Here is a 24,887-nt window from a genome sequence, read left to right on the forward strand (position 1 = left end):
TCTTTTGGCTACAGTAAGAAAAGCTGGAGACATAGGTCAGTGGTTAAGAACATTGGCTGCCCTTCCGAAGGTCAGAACTTCGATTCCTGGCTACCAAATAATTGCTCTCAAAAGGAGGTTTGGCGCCCTCTAGTGGCACCACAAGGAAGAGGCAAGAGAGATGGCTCTGTGGTAAAGAGCATTGCCTGCTGAGTTTGATGAGACCACATACAGACATAGAGTCAGGGCCAAGGGCCAGGGCCCGCGTTGTTGTGACTGAATGAGGCAAAAGCTTTTGTTAGGATGTTAAAGGCTCACAGCTCTATCACCACGAGCCAGCGTGCTTCAGAGACAACACCAAGGAGAGTAAGGCAAGATGACTAGAAGAAGAAAATACAGGCATGTTCATGTTCCTGAAGAAGAACTCACATCCAAGACATCCAAAGGACGACAAACACCAGCAAAAGGTGTACCAATTTTAAGCCAGAGAAACAATTTATCTAGACCTCCTCTATGAGGTACACGAAGGGCCAATAGGTGCACGGAGACCCCTGTACTCCACATGTTAGGGAAATGGAGATGTGATCCACACACCACATTGAGTAAACCTGGTTTAGTAAAAGAAGTTGAAAAACGGGTTGGAGAGATGGCTCAGTGGTTAAGAGCATTGCCTGCTCTTCCAAAGTTCAGAAGTTCGATTCCTGGGAATCACATAGTTGCTCTCAAAATGAGGTTTGGTGCCCTCTACTGGCAACAGAGGGGAGAGGCAGGAGAGATGGCTCAGTGGTTAAGAGCATTGCCTGCTCTTCCAAAGTTCAGAAGTTCGATTCCTGGAAATCACATAATTGCTCTCAAAAGGAGGTTTGGTGCCCTCTACTGGCAACAGAAGGAAGAGGCAGGAGAGATGGCTCAGTGGTTAAGAGCATTGCCTGCTGAGGTTGATGAGGCCAAGTGGACACATACAGCCAGGGCCCACGTTGTTGTCTCAGAATCAGGCAAAACATTTTGTTAGGATAATAAAGACTCACAGCTCTATCAGCATGAGCCTGCATGCTTCAGGGACACCACCAAGCAGAATGAGGAAAGATGGTTAGAAGAAGAAAATACAGGCATGTTCATGTTCCTTAAGAAGAACTCACATCCAAGACATCCAAAGGACGACAAACACCAGCAAAAGGTTTACCAATTTAAAGCCAGACAAACAATTCATCTAGACTTCATCTATGAGGTACGCGAACGGCCACTATGTCCACGGAGACCCATGTACTCCACATGTTAGTGGAATGCAGATATGATCCACACACCACATTGAGTAAACCTGGTTTAGTTCAAGAAGTTGAAAAACGGGTTGGAGAGATGGCTCAGTGGTTAAGAACATTGCCTGCTCTTCCAACCTCCTGAACCGAATTTCAGGCAACCACATAATGGCTCACAACCATCTGCAATGAGGTCTTGTGCCCTCTTTTGGATACAGAAAGAAGAGCTGGGGAGATAGCTCAGTGGTTAAGAGCTTTGCCTGCCCTTCCAAAGGTCAGAAGTTCGATTCCTGGCAACCACATAATTGCTCTCAAAAGGAGGTTTGGTGCCCTCTACTGGCAACAGAAGGAAGATGCAGAGAGATGGCTCAATGGTTAAGAGAATTGCCTGCTCTTCCAAACTCCTGAATTCAATTCCAGGCGACCACATAATGGGTCACAACCATCTGCCATGAGGTCTTGTGCCCTCTTTTGGCTACAGTAAGAAGAGCTGGAGAGACAGCTCGGTGGTTAAGAGCATTGGTTGCCCTTCCAAAGGTCAGAAGTTCGATTCCTGGGAACCACGTAATTGCTCTCAAAAGGAGGTTTGGCGCCCTCTAGTGGCACCACAAGTAAGAGGCAGGAAAGATGGCTCTGTGGTAAAGAGCTTTGCCTGCTGAGTTTGATGAGGCCAAGAACAGACATAGAGTCGGGGCACAGGGCCAGGGCCCACGTTGTTGTGACTGAATGAGGCAAAAGCTCTTGTTAGGATGTTAAAGACTCACAGCTCTATCACCATGAGCCAGCGTGCTTCAGAGACAACACCAAGGAGAGTAAGGCAAGATGGCTAGAAGAAGAAAATATTGGCAAGTTCATGTGCCTGAAGAAGAACTCATATCCAAGACAATCAAAGGACTACAAACACCAGCAAAATGTTAACCTATTTAAAGCCAGAGAAACAATTTATCTAGACCTCCTCTATGAGGTTCATGAATGGCCAATAGGTCCATGCAGACCCCTGTACTCCACACGTCAGGGAAATGGAGATGTGATCCACACACCACATTGACTAAAGCTGGTTTAGTAAAAGAAGTTGAAAAACGGGTTGGAGAGATGGCTCAGTGGTTAAGAGCATTGCCTGCTCTTCCAAAGGTCAGAAGTTCGATTCCTGGAAATCACACAGTTGCTCTCAAAATGAGGTTTCGTGCCCTCTACTGGCAACAGAGGGTAGAGGCACGAGAGATGGCTCAGTGGTTAAGAGCATTGCCTGCTCTTCCAAAGGTCAGAAGTTCGATTCCTGGAAATCACATAATTGCTCTCAAAAGGAGGTTTGGTGCCCTCTACTGGCAACATAAGGAAGAGGCATGAGAGATGGCTCCGTGGTTAAGATCATTGCCTCCTCTTCCAACCTCCTGAATTCAATTCCAGGCAACCACATAATGGCTCACAACCATCTGCATTGAGGTCCTGTGCCCTCTTTTGGATACAAAAATAAGAGCTGGGGTGTTAGCTCAGTGGATAAGAGCTTTGGCTGCCCTTCCAAAGGTCAGAAGTTCCATTCCTGGCAATCCCATAATTGCTCTCAAAAGGTAGATTTGGTGCCCTTTACTGGCAAAAAAGAAGAGGCATGAGAGATGGTTCAGTGCTTAAGAGCATTGCCTGCTCTTAGAACCTCCTGAAATCAATTGCAGGCAACCACATAATGATTCACAACCATCTGCCATGAGGTCTTGTGCCCTCTTTTGGCTACAGTAAGAAAAGCTGGAGAGATAGGTCAGTGGTTAAGAACATTGGCTGCCCTTCCGAAGGTCAGAAGTTCGATTCCTGGCTACCAAATAATTGCTCTCAAAAGGAGGTTTGGCGCCCTCTAGTGGCACCACAAGGAAGAGGCAAGAGAGATGGCTCTGTGGTAAAGAGCATTGCCTGCTGAGTTTGATGAGACCACAGACAGACATAGAGTCAGGGCCAAGGGCCAGGGCCCGCGTTGTTGTGACTGAATGAGGCAAAAGCTTTTGTTAGGATGTTAAAGGCTCACAGATCTATCACCACGAGCCAGCGTGCTTCAGAGACAACACCAAGGAGAGTAAGGCAAGATGACTAGAAGAAGAAAATACAGGCATGTTCATGTTCCTGAAGAGGAACTCACATCCAAGACATCCAAAGGACGACAAACACCAGCAAAAGGTGTACCAATTTTAAGCCAGAGAAACAATTTATCTAGACCTCCTCTATGAGGTACACGAACGGCCAATAGGTCCACGGAGACCCCTGTACTCCACATGTTAGGGAAATGGAGATGTGATCCACACACCACATTGAGTAAACCTGGTTTAGTAAAAGAAGTTGAAAAACGGGTTGGAGAGATGGCTCAGTGGTTAAGAGCATTGCCTGCTCTTCCAAAGTTCAGAAGTTCGATTCCTGGGAATCACATAGTTGCTCTCAAAATGAGGTTTGGTGCCCTCTACTGGCAACAGAGGGGAGAGGCAGGAAGGATGGCTCAGTGGTTAAGAGCATTGCCTGCTGAGGTTGATGAGGCCAAGTTGACACATACAGCCAGAACCCACGTTGTTGTCTCAGAATCAGGCAACACATTTTGTTAGGATAGTAAAGACTCACAGCTCTATCAGCATGAGCCTGCATGCTTCAGGGACACCACCAAGCAGAATGAGGAAAGATGGTTAGAAGAAGAAAATACAGGCATGTTCATGTTCCTTAAGAAGAACTCACATCCAAGACATCCAAAGGACGACAAACACCAGCAAAAGGTTTACCAATTTAAAGCCAGACAAACAATTTATCTAGACTTCATCTATGAGGTACGTGAACGGCCAATATGTCCATGGAGACCCATGTACTCCACATGTTAGTGGAATGCAGATATGATCCACACACCACATTGAGTAAACCTGGTTTAGTTCAAGAAGTTGAAAAACGGGTTGGAGAGATGGCTCAGTGGTTAAGAACATTGCCTGCTCTTCCAACCTCCTGAACTGAATTCCAGGCAACCACATAATGGCTCACAACCAACTGCAATGAGGTCTTGTGCCCTCTTTTGGATACAGAAAGAAGAGCTGGGGAGATAGCTCAGTGGTTAAGAGCTTTGCCTGCCCTTCCAAAGGTCAGAAGTTCGATTCCTGGCAACCACATAATTGCTCTCAAAAGGAGGTTTGGTGCCCTCTACTGGCAACAGAAGGAAGATGCAAGAGAGATGGCTCAATGGTTAAGAGAATTGCCTGCTCTTCCAACCTCCTGAATTCAATTCCAGGCGACCACATAATGGGTCACAACCATCTGCCATGAGGTCTTGTGCCCTCTTTTGGCTACAGTAAGAAGAGCTGGAGCGATAGCTCAGTGGTTAAGAGCATTGGTTGCCCTTCCAAAGGTCAGAAGTTCGATTCCTGGGAACCACGTAATTGCTCTCAAAAGGAGGTTTGGCGCCCTCTAGTGGCACCACAAGGAAGAGGCAGGAAAGATGGCTCTGTGGTAAAGAGCTTTGCCTGCTGAGTTTGATGAGGCCAAGAACAGACATAGAGTCGGGGCACAGGGCCAGGGCCCACGTTGTTGTGACTGAATGAGGCAAAAGCTCTTGTTAGGATGTTAAAGACTCACAGCTCTATCACCATGAGCCAGCGTGCTTCAGAGACAACACCAAGGAGAGTAAGGCAAGATGGCTAGAAGAAGAATATATTGGCATGTCCATGTGCCTGAAGAAGAACTCATATCCAAGACAATCAAAGGACTACAAACACCAGCAAAATGTTAACCTATTTAAAGCCAGAGAAACAATTTATCTAGACCTCCTCTATGAGGTACATGAATGGCCAATAGGTCCATGCAGACCCCTGTACTCCACACGTCAGGGAACTGGAGATGTGATCCACACACCACATTGACTAAAGCTGGTTTAGTAAAAGAAGTTGAAAAACGGGTTGGAGAGATGGCTCAGTGGTTAAGAGCATTGCCTGCTCTTCCAAAGGTCAGAAGTTCGATTCCTGGAAATCACATAATTGCTCTCAAAAGGAGGTTTGGTGCCCTCTACTGGCAACATAAGGAAGAGGCATGAGAGATGGCTCCGTGGTTAAGATCATTGCCTCCTCTTCCAACCTCCTGAATTCAATTCCAGGCAACCACATAATGGCTCACAACCATCTGCATTGAGGTCCTCTGCCCTCTTTTGGATACAAAAATAAGAGCTGGGGTGTTAGCTCAGTGGATAAGAGCTTTGGCTGCCCTTCCAAAGGTCAGAAGTTCCATTCCTGGCAATCCCATAATTGCTCTCAAAAGGTAGATTTGGTGCCCTTTACTGGCAAAAAAGAAGAGGCATGAGAGATGGTTCAGTGCTTAAGAGCATTGCCTGCTCTTAGAACCTCCTGAAATCAATTGCAGGCAACCACATAATGATTCACAACCATCTGCCATGAGGTCTTGTGCCCTCTTTTGGCTACAGTAAGAAAAGCTGGAGAGATAGGTCAGTGGTTAAGAACATTGGCTGCCCTTCCGAAGGTCAGAAGTTCGATTCCTGGCTACCAAATAATTGCTCTCAAAAGGAGGTTTGGCGCCCTCTAGTGGCACCACAAGGAAGAGGCAAGAGAGATGGCTCTGTGGTAAAGAGCATTGCCTGCTGAGTTTGATGAGACCACAGACAGACATAGAGTCAGGGCCAAGGGCCAGGGCCCGCGTTGTTGTGACTGAATGAGGCAAAAGCTTTTGTTAGGATGTTAAAGGCTCACAGATCTATCACCACGAGCCAGCGTGCTTCAGAGACAACACCAAGGAGAGTAAGGCAAGATGACTAGAAGAAGAAAATACAGGCATGTTCATGTTCCTGAAGAGGAACTCACATCAAAGACATCCAAAGGACGACAAACACCAGCAAAAGGTGTACCAATTTTAAGCCAGAGAAACAATTTATCTAGACCTCCTCTATGAGGTACACGAACGGCCAATAGGTCCACGGAGACCCCTGTACTCCCCATGTTAGGGAAATGGAGATGTGATCCACACACCACATTGAGTAAACCTGGTTTAGTAAAAGAAGTTGAAAAACGGGTTGGAGAGATGGCTCAGTGGTTAAGAGCATTGCCTGCTCTTCCAAAGTTCAGAAGTTCGATTCCTGGGAATCACATAGTTGCTCTCAAAATGAGGTTTGGTGCCCTCTACTGGCAACAGAGGGGAGAGGCAGGAGAGATGGCTCAGTGGTTAAGAGCATTGCCTGCTGAGGTTGATGAGGCCATGTTGACACATACAGCCAGAACCCACGTTGTTGTCTCAGAATCAGGCAACACATTTTGTTAGGATAGTAAAGACTCACAGCTCTATCAGCATGAGCCTGCATGCTTCAGCGACAACACCAAGCAGAATGAGGAAAGATGGTTAGAAGAAGAAAATACAGGCATGTTCATGTTCCTTAAGAAGAACTCACATCCAAGACATCCAAAGGACGACAAACACCAGCAAAAGGTTTACCAATTTAAAGCCAGACAAACAATTTATCTAGACTTCATCTATGAGGTACGCGAACGGCCAATATGTCCATGGAGACCCCTGTACTCCACATGTTAGTGGAATGCAGATATGATCCACACACCACATTGAGTAAACCTGGTTTAGTTCAAGAAGTTGAAAAACGGGTTGGAGAGATGGCTCAGTGGTTAAGAACATTGCCTGCTCTTCCAACCTCCTGAACTGAATTCCAGGCAACCACATAATGGCTCACAACCAACTGCAATGAGGTCTTGTGCCCTCTTTTGGATACAGAAAGAAGAGCTGGGGAGATAGCTCAGTGGTTAAGAGCTTTGCCTGCCCTTCCAAAGGTCAGAAGTTCGATTCCTGGCAACCACATAATTGCTCTCAAAAGGAGGTTTGGTGCCCTCTACTGGCAACAGAAGGAAGATGCAAGAGAGATGGCTCAATGGTTAAGAGAATTGCCTGCTCTTCCAACCTCCTGAATTCAATTCCAGGCGACCACATAATGGGTCACAACCATCTGCCATGAGGTCTTGTGCCCTCTTTTGGCTACAGTAAGAAGAGCTGGAGCGATAGCTCAGTGGTTAAGAGCATTGGTTGCCCTTCCAAAGGTCAGAAGTTCGATTCCTGGGAACCACGTAATTGCTCTCAAAAGGAGGTTTGGCGCCCTCTAGTGGCACCACAAGGAAGAGGCAGGAAAGATGGCTCTGTGGTAAAGAGCTTTGCCTGCTGAGTTTGATGAGGCCAAGAACAGACATAGAGTCGGGGCACAGGGCCAGGGCCCACGTTGTTGTGACTGAATGAGGCAAAAGCTCTTGTTAGGATGTTAAAGACTCACAGCTCTATCACCATGAGCCAGCGTGCTTCAGAGACAACACCAAGGAGAGTAAGGCAAGATGGCTAGAAGAAGAATATATTGGCATGTTCATGTGCCTGAAGAAGAACTCATATCCAAGACAATCAAAGGACTACAAACACCAGCAAAATGTTAACCTATTTAAAGCCAGAGAAACAATTTATCTAGACCTCCTCTATGAGGTACATGAATGGCCAATAGGTCCATGCAGACCCCTGTACTCCACACGTCAGGGAACTGGAGATGTGATCCACACACCACATTGACTAAAGCTGGTTTAGTAAAAGAAGTTGAAAAACGGGTTGGAGAGATGGCTCAGTGGTTAAGAGCATTGCCTGCTCTTCCAAAGGTCAGAAGTTCGATTCCTGGAAATCACATAATTGCTCTCAAAAGGAGGTTTGGTGCCCTCTACTGGCAACATAAGGAAGAGGCATGAGAGATGGCTCCGTGGTTAAGATCATTGCCTCCTCTTCCAACCTCCTGAATTCAATTCCAGGCAACCACATAATGGCTCACAACCATCTGCAATGAGGTCCTGTGCCCTCTTTTGGATACAAAAATAAGAGCTGGGGTGTTAGCTCAGTGGAAAAGAGCTTTGGCTGCCCTTCCAAAGGTCAGAAGTTCCATTCCTGGCAATCCCATAATTGCTCTCAAAAGGTAGATTTGGTGCCCTTTACTGGCAAAAAAGAAGAGGCATGAGAGATGGTTCAGTGCTTAAGAGCATTGCCTGCTCTTAGAACCTCCTGAAATCAATTGCAGGCAACCACATAATGATTCACAACCATCTGCCATGAGGTCTTGTGCCCTCTTTTGGCTACAGTAAGAAAAGCTGGAGAGATAGGTCAGTGGTTAAGAACATTGGCTGCCCTTCCGAAGGTCAGAAGTTCGATTCCTGGCTACCAAATAATTGCTCTCAAAAGGAGGTTTGGCGCCCTCTAGTGGCACCACAAGGAAGAGGCAAGAGAGATGGCTCTGTGGTAAAGAGCATTGCCTGCTGAGTTTGATGAGACCACAGACAGACATAGAGTCAGGGCCAAGGGCCAGGGCCCGCGTTGTTGTGACTGAATGAGGCAAAAGCTTTTGTTAGGATGTTAAAGGCTCACAGCTCTATCACCACGAGCCAGCGTGCTTCAGAGACAACACCAAGGAGAGTAAGGCAAGATGACTAGAAGAAGAAAATACAGGCATGTTCATGTTCCTGAAGAAGAACTCACATCCAAGACATCCAAAGGACGACAAACACCAGCAAAAGGTGTACCAATTTTAAGCCAGAGAAATAATTTATCTAGACCTTGTCTATGAGGTACACGAACGGCCAATAGGTAAACGGAGACCCCTGTACTCCACATGTTAGGGAAATGGAGATGTGATCCACACACCACATTGAGTAAACCTGGTTTAGTAAAAGAAGTTGAAAAACGGGTTGGAGAGATGGCTCAGTGGTTAAGAGCATTGCCTGCTCTTCCAAAGTTCGGAAGTTCGATTCCTGGGAATCACATAGTTGCTCTCAAAATGAGGTTTGGTGCCCTCTACTGGCAACAGAGGGGAGAGGCAGGAGAGATGGCTCAGTGGTTAAGAGCATTGCCTGCTGAGGTTGATGAGGCCAAGTTGACACATACAGCCAGAACCCACGTTGTTGTCTCAGAATCAGGCAACACATTTTGTTAGGATAGTAAAGAGTCACAGCTCTATCAGCATGAGCCTGCATGCTTCAGGGACACCACCAAGCAGAATGAGGAAAGATGGTTAGAAGAAGAAAATACAGGCATGTTCATGTTCCTTAAGAAGAACTCACATCCAAGACATCCAAAGGACGACAAACACCAGCAAAAGGTTTACCAATTTAAAGCCAGACAAACAATTTATCTAGACTTCATCTATGAGGTACGCGAACGGCCAATATGTCCATGGAGACCCCTGTACTCCACATGTTAGTGGAATGCAGATATGATCCACACACCACATTGAGTAAACCTGGTTTAGTTCAAGAAGTTGAAAAACGGGTTGTAGAGATGGCTCAGTGGTTAAGAACATTGCCTGCTCTTCCAACCTCCTGAACTGAATTCCAGGCAACCACATAATGGCTCACAACCATCTGCAATGAGGTCTTGTGCCCTCTTTTGGATACAGAAAGAAGAGCTGGGGAGATAGCTCAGTGGTTAAGAGCTTTGCCTGCCCTTCCAAAGGTCAGAAGTTCGATTCCTGGCAACCACATAATTGCTCTCAAAAGGAGGTTTGGTGCCCTCTACTGGCAACAGAAGGAAGATGCAAGAGAGATGGCTCAATGGTTAAGAGAATTGCCTGCTCTTCCAACCTCCTGAATTCAATTCCAGGCGACCACATAATGGGTCACAACCATCTGCCATGAGGTCTTGTGCCCTCTTTTGGCTACAGTAAGAAGAGCTGGAGCGATAGCTCAGTGGTTAAGAGCATTGGTTGCCCTTCCAAAGGTCAGAAGTTCGATTCCTGGGAACCACGTAATTGCTCTCAAAAGGAGGTTTGGCGCCCTCTAGTGGCACCACAAGGAAGAGGCAGGAAAGATGGCTCTGTGGTAAAGAGCTTTGCCTGCTGAGTTTGATGAGGCCAAGAACAGACATAGAGTCGGGGCACAGGGCCAGGGCCCACGTTGTTGTGACTGAATGAGGCAAAAGCTCTTGTTAGGATGTTAAAGACTCACAGCTCTATCACCATGAGCCAGCGTGCTTCAGAGACAACACCAAGGAGAGTAAGGCAAGATGGCTAGAAGAAGAATATATTGGCATGTTCATGTGCCTGAAGAAGAACTCATATCCAAGACAATCAAAGGACTACAAACACCAGCAAAATGTTAACCTATTTAAAGCCAGAGAAACAATTTATCTAGACCTCCTCTATGAGGTACATGAATGGCCAATAGGTCCATGCAGACCCCTGTACTCCACACGTCAGGGAACTGGAGATGTGATCCACACACCACATTGACTAAAGCTGGTTTAGTAAAAGAAGTTGAAAAACGGGTTGGAGAGATGGCTCAGTGGTTAAGAGCATTGCCTGCTCTTCCAAAGGTCAGAAGTTCGATTCCTGGAAATCACATAATTGCTCTCAAAAGGAGGTTTGGTGCCCTCTACTGGCAACATAAGGAAGAGGCATGAGAGATGGCTCCGTGGTTAAGATCATTGCCTCCTCTTCCAACCTCCTGAATTCAATTCCAGGCAACCACATAATGGCTCACAACCATCTGCAATGAGGTCCTGTGCCCTCTTTTGGATACAAAAATAAGAGCTGGGGTGTTAGCTCAGTGGAAAAGAGCTTTGGCTGCCCTTCCAAAGGTCAGAAGTTCCATTCCTGGCAATCCCATAATTGCTCTCAAAAGGTAGATTTGGTGCCCTTTACTGGCAAAAAAGAAGAGGCATGAGAGATGGTTCAGTGCTTAAGAGCATTGCCTGCTCTTAGAACCTCCTGAAATCAATTGCAGGCAACCACATAATGATTCACAACCATCTGCCATGAGGTCTTGTGCCCTCTTTTGGCTACAGTAAGAAAAGCTGGAGAGATAGGTCAGTGGTTAAGAACATTGGCTGCCCTTCCGAAGGTCAGAAGTTCGATTCCTGGCTACCAAATAATTGCTCTCAAAAGGAGGTTTGGCGCCCTCTAGTGGCACCACAAGGAAGAGGCAAGAGAGATGGCTCTGTGGTAAAGAGCATTGCCTGCTGAGTTTGATGAGACCACAGACAGACATAGAGTCAGGGCCAAGGGCCAGGGCCCGCGTTGTTGTGACTGAATGAGGCAAAAGCTTTTGTTAGGATGTTAAAGGCTCACAGCTCTATCACCACGAGCCAGCGTGCTTCAGAGACAACACCAAGGAGAGTAAGGCAAGATGACTAGAAGAAGAAAATACAGGCATGTTCATGTTCCTGAAGAAGAACTCACATCCAAGACATCCAAAGGACGACAAACACCAGCAAAAGGTGTACCAATTTTAAGCCAGAGAAATAATTTATCTAGACCTTGTCTATGAGGTACACGAACGGCCAATAGGTAAACGGAGACCCCTGTACTCCACATGTTAGGGAAATGGAGATGTGATCCACACACCACATTGAGTAAACCTGGTTTAGTAAAAGAAGTTGAAAAACGGGTTGGAGAGATGGCTCAGTGGTTAAGAGCATTGCCTGCTCTTCCAAAGTTCGGAAGTTCGATTCCTGGGAATCACATAGTTGCTCTCAAAATGAGGTTTGGTGCCCTCTACTGGCAACAGAGGGGAGAGGCAGGAGAGATGGCTCAGTGGTTAAGAGCATTGCCTGCTGAGGTTGATGAGGCCAAGTTGACACATACAGCCAGAACCCACGTTGTTGTCTCAGAATCAGGCAACACATTTTGTTAGGATAGTAAAGAGTCACAGCTCTATCAGCATGAGCCTGCATGCTTCAGGGACACCACCAAGCAGAATGAGGAAAGATGGTTAGAAGAAGAAAATACAGGCATGTTCATGTTCCTTAAGAAGAACTCACATCCAAGACATCCAAAGGACGACAAACACCAGCAAAAGGTTTACCAATTTAAAGCCAGACAAACAATTTATCTAGACTTCATCTATGAGGTACGCGAACGGCCAATATGTCCATGGAGACCCCTGTACTCCACATGTTAGTGGAATGCAGATATGATCCACACACCACATTGAGTAAACCTGGTTTAGTTCAAGAAGTTGAAAAACGGGTTGGAGAGATGGCTCAGTGGTTAAGAACATTGCCTGCTCTTCCAACCTCCTGAACTGAATTCCAGGCAACCACATAATGGCTCACAACCATCTGCAATGAGGTCTTGTGCCCTCTTTTGGATACAGAAAGAAGAGCTGGGGAGATAGCTCAGTGGTTAAGAGCTTTGCCTGCCCTTCCAAAGGTCAGAAGTTCGATTCCTGGCAACCACATAATTGCTCTCAAAAGGAGGTTTGGTGCCCTCTACTGGCAACAGAAGGAAGATGCAAGAGAGATGGCTCAATGGTTAAGAGAATTGCCTGCTCTTCCAACCTCCTGAATTCAATTCCAGGCGACCACATAATGGGTCACAACCATCTGCCATGAGGTCTTGTGCCCTCTTTTGGCTACAGTAAGAAGAGCTGGAGCGATAGCTCAGTGGTTAAGAGCATTGGTTGCCCTTCCAAAGGTCAGAAGTTCGATTCCTGGGAACCACGTAATTGCTCTCAAAAGGAGGTTTGGCGCCCTCTAGTGGCACCACAAGGAAGAGGCAGGAAAGATGGCTCTGTGGTAAAGAGCTTTGCCTGCTGAGTTTGATGAGGCCAAGAACAGACATAGAGTCGGGGCACAGGGCCAGGGCCCACGTTGTTGTGACTGAATGAGGCAAAAGCTCTTGTTAGGATGTTAAAGACTCACAGCTCTATCACCATGAGCCAGCGTGCTTCAGAGACAACACCAAGGAGAGTAAGGCAAGATGGCTAGAAGAAGAATATATTGGCATGTTCATGTGCCTGAAGAAGAACTCATATCCAAGACAATCAAAGGACTACAAACACCAGCAAAATGTTAACCTATTTAAAGCCAGAGAAACAATTTATCTAGACCTCCTCTATGAGGTACATGAATGGCCAATAGGTCCATGCAGACCCCTGTACTCCACACGTCAGGGAACTGGAGATGTGATCCACACACCACATTGACTAAAGCTGGTTTAGTAAAAGAAGTTGAAAAACGGGTTGGAGAGATGGCTCAGTGGTTAAGAGCATTGCCTGCTCTTCCAAAGGTCAGAAGTTCGATTCCTGGAAATCACATAATTGCTCTCAAAAGGAGGTTTGGTGCCCTCTACTGGCAACATAAGGAAGAGGCATGAGAGATGGCTCCGTGGTTAAGATCATTGCCTCCTCTTCCAACCTCCTGAATTCAATTCCAGGCAACCACATAATGGCTCACAACCATCTGCAATGAGGTCCTGTGCCCTCTTTTGGATACAAAAATAAGAGCTGGGGTGTTAGCTCAGTGGAAAAGAGCTTTGGCTGCCCTTCCAAAGGTCAGAAGTTCCATTCCTGGCAATCCCATAATTGCTCTCAAAAGGTAGATTTGGTGCCCTTTACTGGCAAAAAAGAAGAGGCATGAGAGATGGTTCAGTGCTTAAGAGCATTGCCTGCTCTTAGAACCTCCTGAAATCAATTGCAGGCAACCACATAATGATTCACAACCATCTGCCATGAGGTCTTGTGCCCTCTTTTGGCTACAGTAAGAAAAGCTGGAGAGATAGGTCAGTGGTTAAGAACATTGGCTGCCCTTCCGAAGGTCAGAAGTTCGATTCCTGGCTACCAAATAATTGCTCTCAAAAGGAGGTTTGGCGCCCTCTAGTGGCACCACAAGGAAGAGGCAAGAGAGATGGCTCTGTGGTAAAGAGCATTGCCTGCTGAGTTTGATGAGACCACAGACAGACATAGAGTCAGGGCCAAGGGCCAGGGCCCGCGTTGTTGTGACTGAATGAGGCAAAAGCTTTTGTTAGGATGTTAAAGGCTCACAGCTCTATCACCACGAGCCAGCGTGCTTCAGAGACAACACCAAGGAGAGTAAGGCAAGATGACTAGAAGAAGAAAATACAGGCATGTTCATGTTCCTGAAGAAGAACTCACATCCAAGACATCCAAAGGACGACAAACACCAGCAAAAGGTGTACCAATTTTAAGCCAGAGAAATAATTTATCTAGACCTTGTCTATGAGGTACACGAACGGCCAATAGGTAAACGGAGACCCCTGTACTCCACATGTTAGGGAAATGGAGATGTGATCCACACACCACATTGAGTAAACCTGGTTTAGTAAAAGAAGTTGAAAAACGGGTTGGAGAGATGGCTCAGTGGTTAAGAGCATTGCCTGCTCTTCCAAAGTTCGGAAGTTCGATTCCTGGGAATCACATAGTTGCTCTCAAAATGAGGTTTGGTGCCCTCTACTGGCAACAGAGGGGAGAGGCAGGAGAGATGGCTCAGTGGTTAAGAGCATTGCCTGCTGAGGTTGATGAGGCCAAGTTGACACATACAGCCAGAACCCACGTTGTTGTCTCAGAATCAGGCAACACATTTTGTTAGGATAGTAAAGAGTCACAGCTCTATCAGCATGAGCCTGCATGCTTCAGGGACACCACCAAGCAGAATGAGGAAAGATGGTTAGAAGAAGAAAATACAGGCATGTTCATGTTCCTTAAGAAGAACTCACATCCAAGACATCCAAAGGACGACAAACACCAGCAAAAGGTTTACCAATTTAAAGCCAGACAAACAATTTATCTAGACTTCATCTATGAGGTACGCGAACGGCCAATATGTCCATGGAGACCCCTGTACTCCACATGTTAGTGGAATGCAGATATGATCCACACACCACATTGAGTAAACCTGGTTTAGTTCAAGAAGTTGAAAAACGGGTTGGAGAGATGGCTCAGTGGTTAAGAACATTGCCTGCTCTTCCAACCTCCTGAACTGAATTCCAGGCAACCACATAATGGCTCACAACCATCTGCAATGAGGTCTTGTGCCCTCTTTTGGATACAGAAAGAAGAGCTGGGGAGATAGCTCAGTGGTTAAGAGCTTTGCCTGCCCTTCCAAAGGTCAGAAGTTCGATTCCTGGCAACCACATAATTGCTCTCAAAAGGAGGTTTGGTGCCCTCTACTGGCAACAGAAGGAAGATGCAAGAGAGATGGCTCAATGGTTAAGAGAATTGCCTGCTCTTCCAACCTCCTGAATTCAATTCCAGGCGACCACATAATGGGTCACAACCATCTGCCATGAGGTCTTGTGCCCTCTTTTGGCTACAGTAAGAAGAGCTGGAGCGATAGCTCAGTGGTTAAGAGCATTGGTTGCCCTTCCAAAGGTCAGAAGTTCGATTCCTGGGAACCACGTAATTGCTCTCAAAAGGAGGTTTGGCGCCCTCTAGTGGCACCACAAGGAAGAGGCAGGAAAGATGGCTCTGTGGTAAAGAGCTTTGCCTGCTGAGTTTGATGAGGCCAAGAACAGACATAGAGTCGGGGCACAGGGCCAGGGCCCACGTTGTTGTGACTGAATGAGGCAAAAGCTCTTGTTAGGATGTTAAAGACTCACAGCTCTATCACCATGAGCCAGCGTGCTTCAGAGACAACACCAAGGAGAGTAAGGCAAGATGGCTAGAAGAAGAATATATTGGCATGTTCATGTGCCTGAAGAAGAACTCATATCCAAGACAATCAAAGGACTACAAACACCAGCAAAATGTTAACCTATTTAAAGCCAGAGAAACAATTTATCTAGACCTCCTCTATGAGGTACATGAATGGCCAATAGGTCCATGCAGACCCCTGTACTCCACACGTCAGGGAACTGGAGATGTGATCCACACACCACATTGACTAAAGCTGGTTTAGTAAAAGAAGTTGAAAAACGGGTTGGAGAGATGGCTCAGTGGTTAAGAGCATTGCCTGCTCTTCCAAAGGTCAGAAGTTCGATTCCTGGAAATCACATAATTGCTCTCAAAAGGAGGTTTGGTGCCCTCTACTGGCAACATAAGGAAGAGGCATGAGAGATGGCTCCGTGGTTAAGATCATTGCCTCCTCTTCCAACCTCCTGAATTCAATTCCAGGCAACCACATAATGGCTCACAACCATCTGCAATGAGGTCCTGTGCCCTCTTTTGGATACAAAAATAAGAGCTGGGGTGTTAGCTCAGTGGAAAAGAGCTTTGGCTGCCCTTCCAAAGGTCAGAAGTTCCATTCCTGGCAATCCCATAATTGCTCTCAAAAGGTAGATTTGGTGCCCTTTACTGGCAAAAAAGAAGAGGCATGAGAGATGGTTCAGTGCTTAAGAGCATTGCCTGCTCTTAGAACCTCCTGAAATCAATTGCAGGCAACCACATAATGATTCACAACCATCTGCCATGAGGTCTTGTGCCCTCTTTTGGCTACAGTAAGAAAAGCTGGAGAGATAGGTCAGTGGTTAAGAACATTGGCTGCCCTTCCGAAGGTCAGAAGTTCGATTCCTGGCTACCAAATAATTGCTCTCAAAAGGAGGTTTGGCGCCCTCTAGTGGCACCACAAGGAAGAGGCAAGAGAGATGGCTCTGTGGTAAAGAGCATTGCCTGCTGAGTTTGATGAGACCACAGACAGACATAGAGTCAGGGCCAAGGGCCAGGGCCCGCGTTGTTGTGACTGAATGAGGCAAAAGCTTTTGTTAGGATGTTAAAGGCTCACAGCTCTATCACCACGAGCCAGCGTGCTTCAGAGACAACACCAAGGAGAGTAAGGCAAGATGACTAGAAGAAGAAAATACAGGCATGTTCATGTTCCTGAAGAAGAACTCACATCCAAGACATCCAAAGGACGACAAACACCAGCAAAAGGTGTACCAATTTTAAGCCAGAGAAATAATTTATCTAGACCTCCTCTATGAGGTACACGAACGGCCAATAGGTAAACGGAGACCCCTGTACTCCACATGTTAGGGAAATGGAGATGTGATCCACACACCACATTGAGTAAACCTGGTTTAGTAAAAGAAGTTGAAAAACGGGTTGGAGAGATGGCTCAGTGGTTAAGAGCATTGCCTGCTCTTCCAAAGTTCAGAAGTTCGATTCCTGGGAATCACATAGTTGCTCTCAAAATGAGGTTTGGTGCCCTCTACTGGCAACAGAGGGGAGAGGCAGGAGAGATGGCTCAGTGGTTAAGAGCATTGCCTGCTGAGGTTGATGAGGCCAAGTTGACACATACAGCCAGAACCCACGTTGTTGTCTCAGAATCAGGCAACACATTTTGTTAGGATAGTAAAGAGTCACAGCTCTATCAGCATGAGCCTGCATGCTTCAGGGACACCACCAAGCAGAATGAGGAAAGATGGTTAGAAGAAGAAAATACAGGCATGTTCATGTTCCTTAAGAAGAACTCACATCCAAGACATCCAAAGGACGACAAACACCAGCAAAAGGTTTACCAATTTAAAGCCAGACAAACAATTTATCTAGACTTCATCTATGAGGTACGCGAACGGCCAATATGTCCATGGAGACCCCTGTACTCCACATGTTAGTGGAATGCAGATATGATCCACACACCACATTGAGTAAACCTGGTTTAGTTCAAGAAGTTGAAAAACGGGTTGGAGAGATGGCTCAGTGGTTAAGAACATTGCCTGCTCTTCCAACCTCCTGAACTGAATTCCAGGCAACCACATAATGGCTCACAACCAACTGCAATGAGGTCTTGTGCCCTCTTTTGGATACAGAAAGAAGAGCTGGGGAGATAGCTCAGTGGTTAAGAGCTTTGGTTGCCCTTCCAAAGGTCAGAAGTTCGATTCCTGGGAACCACGGAATTGCTCTCAATAGGAGGTTTGGCGCCCTCTAGTGGCACCACAAGGAAGAGGCAGAAAGATGGCTCTGTGGTAAAGAGCTTTGCCTGCTGAGTTTGATGAGGCCAAGAACAGACATAGAGTCGGGGCACAGGGCCAGGGACCACGTTGTAGTGACTGAATGAGGCAAAAGCTCTTGTTAGGATGTTAAAGACTCACAGCTCTATCACCATGAGCCAGCGTGCTTCAGAGACAACATCAAGGAGAGTAAGGCAAGATGGCTAGAAGAAGAAAATATTGGCATGTTCATGTGCCTGAAGAAGAACTCATATCCAAGAAAATCAAAGGACGACAAACACCAGTAAAATGTTAACCTATTTAAAGACAGAGAAACAATTCATCTAGACCTCCTCTATGAGGTACATGAATGGCCAATAGGTCCGTGCAGACCCCTGTACTCCACATGTCAGGGAAATGGAGATGTGATCCACACACCACATTGACTAAAGCTGGTTTAGTAAAAGAAGTTGAAAAACGGGCTGGAGAGATGGCTCAGTGGTTAAGAGCATTGCCTGCTCTTCCAAAGATCAGAAGTTCGATTCCTGGTAACCACATAATTGCTCTCAAAAGGAGGTTTGGTGCCCTCTACTGGCAACAGAGGGGAGAGGCAGGAGAGATGGCTCAGTGGTTAAGAGCATTGCCTGCTCTTCCAAAGTTCAGAAGTTCGATTCCTGGAAATCACATAATTGCTCTCAAAATGAGGTTTGGTGCCCTCTTCTGGCAACAGAAGGAAGAGGCAGGAGAGATGGCTCAGTGGTTAAGAGCATTGCCTGCTGAGGTTGATGAGGCCAAGTGGACACATACAGCCAGGGCCCACGTTGTTGTCTCAGAATCAGGCAACACATTTTGTTAGGATAATAAAGACTCACAGCTCTATCAGCATGAGCCTGCATGCTTCAGGGACACCACCAAGCAGAATGAGGAAAGATGGTTAGAAGAAGAAAATACAGGCATGTTCATGTTCCTTAAGAAGAACTCACATCCAAGACATCCAAAGGACGACAAACACCAGCAAAAGGTTTACCAATTTAAAGCCAGACAAACAATTTATCTAGACTTCATCTATGAGGTACGCGAACGGCCAATATGTCCATGGAGACCCCTGTACTCCACATGTTAGTGGAATGCAGATATGATCCACACACCACATTGAGTAAACCTGGTTTAGTTCAAGAAGTTGAAAAACGGGTTGGAGAAATGGCTCAGTGGTTAAGAACATGGCCTGCTCTTCCAACCCCCTGAACTGAATTCCAGGCAACCACATAATGGCTCACAACCATCTGCAATGAGGTCTTGTGCCTTCTTTTGGATACAGAAAGAAGAGCTGGGGAGATAGCTCAGTGGTTAAGAGCTTTGCCTGCCCTTCCAAAGGTCAGAAGCTCGATTCCTGGCAACCACGTAATTGCTCTCAAAAGGAGGTTTGGTGCCCTCTACTGGCAACAGAAGGAAGATGCAAGAGAGATGGCTCAATGGTTAAGAGAATTGCCTGCTCTTCCAACCTCCTGAATTCAATTCCAGGCGACCACATAATGGGTGACAACCATCTGCCATGAGGTCTTGTGCCCTCTTTTGGCTACAGTAAGAAGAGCTGGAGAGACAGCTCAGTGGTTAAGAGCATTGGTTGCCCTTCCAAAGGTCAGAAGTTCGATTCCTGGGAACCACGTAATTGCTCTCAAAAGGAGGTTTGGCGCCCTCTAGTGGCACCACAAGGAAGAGGCAGGAAAGATGGCTCTGTGGTAAAGAGCTTTGCCTGCTGAGTTTGATGAGGCCAAGAACAGACATAGAGTCGGGGCACAGAGCCAGGGCCCACGTTGTTGTGACTGAATGAGGCAAAAGCTCTTGTTAGGATGTTAAAGACTCACAGCTCTATCACCATGAGCCAGCGTGCTTCAGAGACAACACCAAGGAGAGTAAGGCAAGATGGCTAGAAGAAGAAAATATTGGCATGTTCATGTGCCTGAAGAAGAACTCATATCCAAGACAATCAAAGGACTACAAACACCAGCAAAATGTTAACCTATTTAAAGCCAGAGAAACAATTTATCTAGACCTCCTCTATGAGGTACATGAATGGCCAATAGGACCATGCAGACCCCTGTACTCCACACGTCAGGGAAATGGAGATGTGATCCACACACCACATTGACTAAAGCTGGTTTAGTAAAAGAAGTTGAAAAACGGGTTGGAGAGATGGCTCAGTGGTTAAGAGCATTGCCTGCTCTTCCAAAGGTCAGAAGTTCGATTCCTGGAAATCACATAATTGCTCTCAAAAGGAGGTTTGGTGCCCTCTACTGGCAACATAAGGAAGAGGCATGAGAGATGGCTCCGTGGTTAAGATCATTGCCTCCTCTTCCAACCTCCTGAATTCAATTCCAGGCAACCACATAATGGCTCACAACCATCTGCAATGAGGTCTTGTGCCCTCTTTTGGATACAAAAATAAGAGCTGGGGTGTTAGCTCAGTGGATAAGAGCTTTGGCTGCCCTTCCAAAGGTCAGAAGTTCCATTCCTGGCAATCCCATAATTGCTCTCAAAAGGTAGATTTGGTGCCCTTTACTGGCAAAAAGAAGAGGCATGAGAGATGGTTCAGTGCTTAAGAGCATTGCCTGCTCTTAGAACCTCCTGAAATCAATTGCAGGCAACTACATAATGATTCACAACCATCTGCCATGAGGTCTTGTGCCCTCTTTTGGCTACAGTAAGAAAAGCTGGAGAGACAGGTCAGTGGTTAAGAACGTTGGCTGCCCTTCCGAAGGTCAGAAGTTCGATTCCTGGCTACCAAATAATTGCTCTCAAAAGGAGGTTTGGCGCCCTCTAGTGGCACCACAAGGAAGAGGCAAGAGAGATGGCTCTGTGGTAAAGAGCATTGCCTGCTGAGTTTGATGAGACCACATACAGACATAGAGTCAGGGCCAAGGGCCAGGGCCCGCGTTGTTGTGACTGAATGAGGCAAAAGCTTTTATTAGGATGTTAAATGCTCACAGCTCTATCACCACGAGCCAGCGTGCTTCAGAGACAACACCAAGGAGAGTAAGGCAAGATGACTAGAAGAAGAAAATACAGGCATGTTCATGTTCCTGAAGAAGAACTCACATCCAAGACATCCAAAGGACGACAAACACCAGCAAAAGGTGTACCAATTTTAAGCCAGAGAAACAATTTATCTAGACCTCCTCTATGAGGTACACGAATGGCCAATAGGTCCACGGAGACCCCTGTACTCCACATGTTAGGGAAATGGAGATGTGATCCACACACCACATTGAGTAAACCTGGTTTAGTAAAAGAAGTTGAAAAACGGGTTGGAGAGATGGCTCAGTGGTTAAGAGCATTGCCTGCTCTTCCAAAGTTCAGAAGTTCGATTCCTGGGAATCACATAGTTGCTCTCAAAATGAGGTTTGGTGCCCTCTACTGGCAACAGAGGGGAGAGGCAGGAGAGATGGCTCCGTGGTTAAGAGCATTGCCTGCTCTTCCAAAGTTCAGAAGTTCGATTCCTGGAAATCACATAATTGCTCTCAAAATGAGGTTTGGTGCCCTCTACTGGCAACAGAAGGAAGAGGCAGGAGAGATGGCTCAGTGGTTAAGAGCATTGCCTGCTGAGGTTGATGAGGCCAAGTGGACACATACAGCCAGGGCCCAAGTAGTTGTCTCAGAATCAGGCAACACATTTTGTTAGGATAATAAAAACTCACAGCTCTATCAGCATGAGCCTGCATGCTTCAGGGACACAACCAAGCAAATGAGGAAAGATGGTTAGAAGAAGAAAATACAGGCATGTTCATGTTCCTTAAGAAGAACTCACATCCAAGACATCCAAAGGACGACAAACACCAGCAAAAGGTTTACCAATTTAAAGCCAGACAAACAATTTATCTAGACTTCATCTATGAGGTACGCGAACGGCCAATATGTCCATGGAGACCCCTGTCCTCCACATGTTAGTGGAATGCAGATATGATCCACACACCACATTGAGTAAACCTGGTTAAGTTCAAGAAGTTGAAAAACAGGTTGTAGAGATGGCTCAGTGGTTAAGAACATTGCCTGCTCTTCCAACCTCCTGAATTCAATTCCAGGCATCCACATAATGGGTCACAACCATCTGCCATGAGGTCTTGTGCCCTCTGTTGGCTACAGTACGAAGAGCTGGAGAGACAGCTCAGTGGTTAAGAGCATTGGTTGCCCTTCCAAAGGTCAGAAGTTCGATTCATGGGAACCACGTAATTGCTCTCAAAAGGATGTTTGGCGCCCTCTAGTGGCACCACAAGGAAGAGGCAGGAAGGATGGCTCTGTGGTAAAGACCTTTGCCTGCTGAGTTTGATGAGGCCAAGAACAGACATAGAGTCGGGGCACAGGGCCAGGGCCCACGTTGTTGTGACTGAATGAGGCAAAAGCTCTTGTTAGGATGTTAAAGACTCACACCTCTATCACCATGAGCCAGCGTGCTTCAGAGACAACACCAAGGAGAGTAAGGCAAGATGGCTAGAAGAAGAAAATATTGGCGTGTTCATGTGCCTGAAAAAGAACTCATATCCAAGACAATCAAAGGACTACAAACACCAGCAAAATTTTAACCTATTTAAAGCCAGAGAAACAATTTATCTAGACCTCCTCTATGAGGTACATGAATGGCCAATAGGTCCATGCAGACAACTGTACTCCACACGTCAGGGAAATGGAGATGTGATCCACACACCACATTGACTAAAGCTGGTGTAGTAAAAGAAGTTGAAAAACGGGTTGGAGAGATGGCTCAGTGGTTAAGAGCATTGCCTGCTCTTCCAAAGGTCAGAAGTTCGATTCCTGGAAATCACATAATTGCTCTCAAAAGGAGGTTTGGTGCCCTCTACTGGCAACATAAGGAAGAGGCATGAGAGATGGCTCCGTGGTTAAGATCATTGCCTCGTCTTCCAACCTCCTGAATTCAATTCCAGGCAACCACATAATGGCTCACAACCATCTGCAATGAGGTATTGTGCCCTCTTTTGGATACAAAAATAAGAGCTGGGGTGTTAGCTCAGTGGATAAGAGCTTTGGCTGCCCTTCCAAAGGTCAGAAGTTCCATTCCTGGCAATCCCATAATTGCTCTCAAAAGGTAGATTTGGTGCCCTTTACTGGCAAAAAGAAGAGGCATGAGAGATGGTTCAGTGCTTAAGAGCATTGCCTGCTCTTAGAACCTCCTGAAATCAATTGCAGGCAACCACATAATGATTCACAACCATCTGCCATGAGGTCTTGTGCCCTCTTTTGGCTACAGTAAGAAAAGCTGGAGAGATAGGTCAGTGGTTAAGAACATTAGCTGCCCTTCCTAAGGTCAGAAGTTCGATTCCTGGCTACCAAATAATTGCTCTCAAAAGGAGGTTTGGCGCCCTCTAGTGGCACCACAAGGAAGAGGCAAGAGAGATGGCTCTGTGGTAAAGAGCATTGCCTGCTGAGTTTGATGAGACCACAGACAGACATAGAGTCAGGGCCAAGGGCCAGGGCCCGTGTTGTTGTGACTGAATGAGGCAAAAGCTTTTGTTAGGATGTTAAAGGCTCACAGCTCTATCACCACGAGCCAGCGTGCTTCAGAGACAACACCAAGGAGAGTAAGTCAAGATGGCTAGAAGAAGAAAATACAGGCATGTTCATGTTCCTGAAGAAGAACTCACATCCAAGACATCCAAAGGACGACAAACACCAGCAAAAGGTGTACCAATTTTAAGCCAGAGAAACAATTTATCTAGACCTCCTCTATGAGGTACACGAACGGCCAATAGGTCCAAGGAGACCCCTGTACTCCACATGTTAGGGAAATGGAGATGTGATCCACACACCACATTGAGTAAACCTGGTTTAGTAAAAGAAGTTGAAAAACGGGTTGGAGAGATGGCTCAGTGGTTAAGAGCATTGCCTGCTCTTCCAAAGTTCAGAAGTTCGATTCCTGGGAATCACATAGTTGCTCTCAAAATGAGGTTTGGTGCCCTCTACTGGCAACAGAGGGGAGAGGCAGGAGAGATGGCTCAGTGGTTAAGAGCATTGCCTGCTGAGGTTGATGAGGCCAAGTGGACACATACAGCCAGGGCCCACGTTCTTGTCTCAGAATCAGGCAACACATTTTGTTAGGATAATAAAAACTCACAGCTCTATCAGCATGAGCCTGCATGCTTCAGGGACACCACCAAGCAGAATGAGGAAAGATGGTTAGAAGAAGAAAATACAGGCATGTTCATGTTCCTTAAGAAGAACTCACATCCAAGACATCCAAAGGACGACAAACACCAGCAAAAGGTTTACCAATTTAACGCCAGACAAACAATTTATCTAGACTTCATCTATGAGGTACGCGAACGGCCAATATGTCCATGGAGACCCCTGTACTCCACATGTTAGTGGAATGCAGATATGATCCACACACCACATTGAGTAAACCTGGTTTAGTTCAAGAAGTTGAAAAACGGGTTGGAGAGATGGCTCAGTGGTTAAGAACATTGCCTGCTCTTCCAACCTCCTGAACTGAATTCCAGGCAACCACATAATGGCTCACAACCATCTGCAATGAGGTCTTGTGCCCTCTTTTGGATACAGAAAGAAGAGCTGGGGAGATAGCTCAGTGGTTAAGAGCTTTGCCTGCCCTTCCAAAGGTCAGAAGTTCGATTCCTGGCAACCACATAATTGCTCTCAAAAGGAGGTTTGGTGCCCTCTACTGGCAACAGAAGGAAGATGCAAGAGAGATGGCTCAATGGTTAAGAGAATTGCCTGCTCTTCCAACCTCCTGAATTCAATTCCAGGCGACCACATAATGGGTCACAACCATCTGCCATGAGGTCTTGTGCCCTCTTTTGGCTACAGTAAGAAGAGCTGGAGCGATAGCTCAGTGGTTAAGAGCATTGGTTGCCCTTCCAAAGGTCAGAAGTTCGATTCCTGGGAACCACGTAATTGCTCTCAAAAGGAGGTTTGGCGCCCTCTAGTGGCACCACAAGGAAGAGGCAGGAAAGATGGCTCTGTGGTAAAGAGCTTTGCCTGCTGAGTTT

Source organism: Chionomys nivalis, chromosome 25, assembly GCF_950005125.1.
Source record: "Chionomys nivalis chromosome 25, mChiNiv1.1, whole genome shotgun sequence".
Taxonomy (NCBI): Eukaryota; Metazoa; Chordata; class Mammalia; order Rodentia; family Cricetidae; genus Chionomys; species Chionomys nivalis.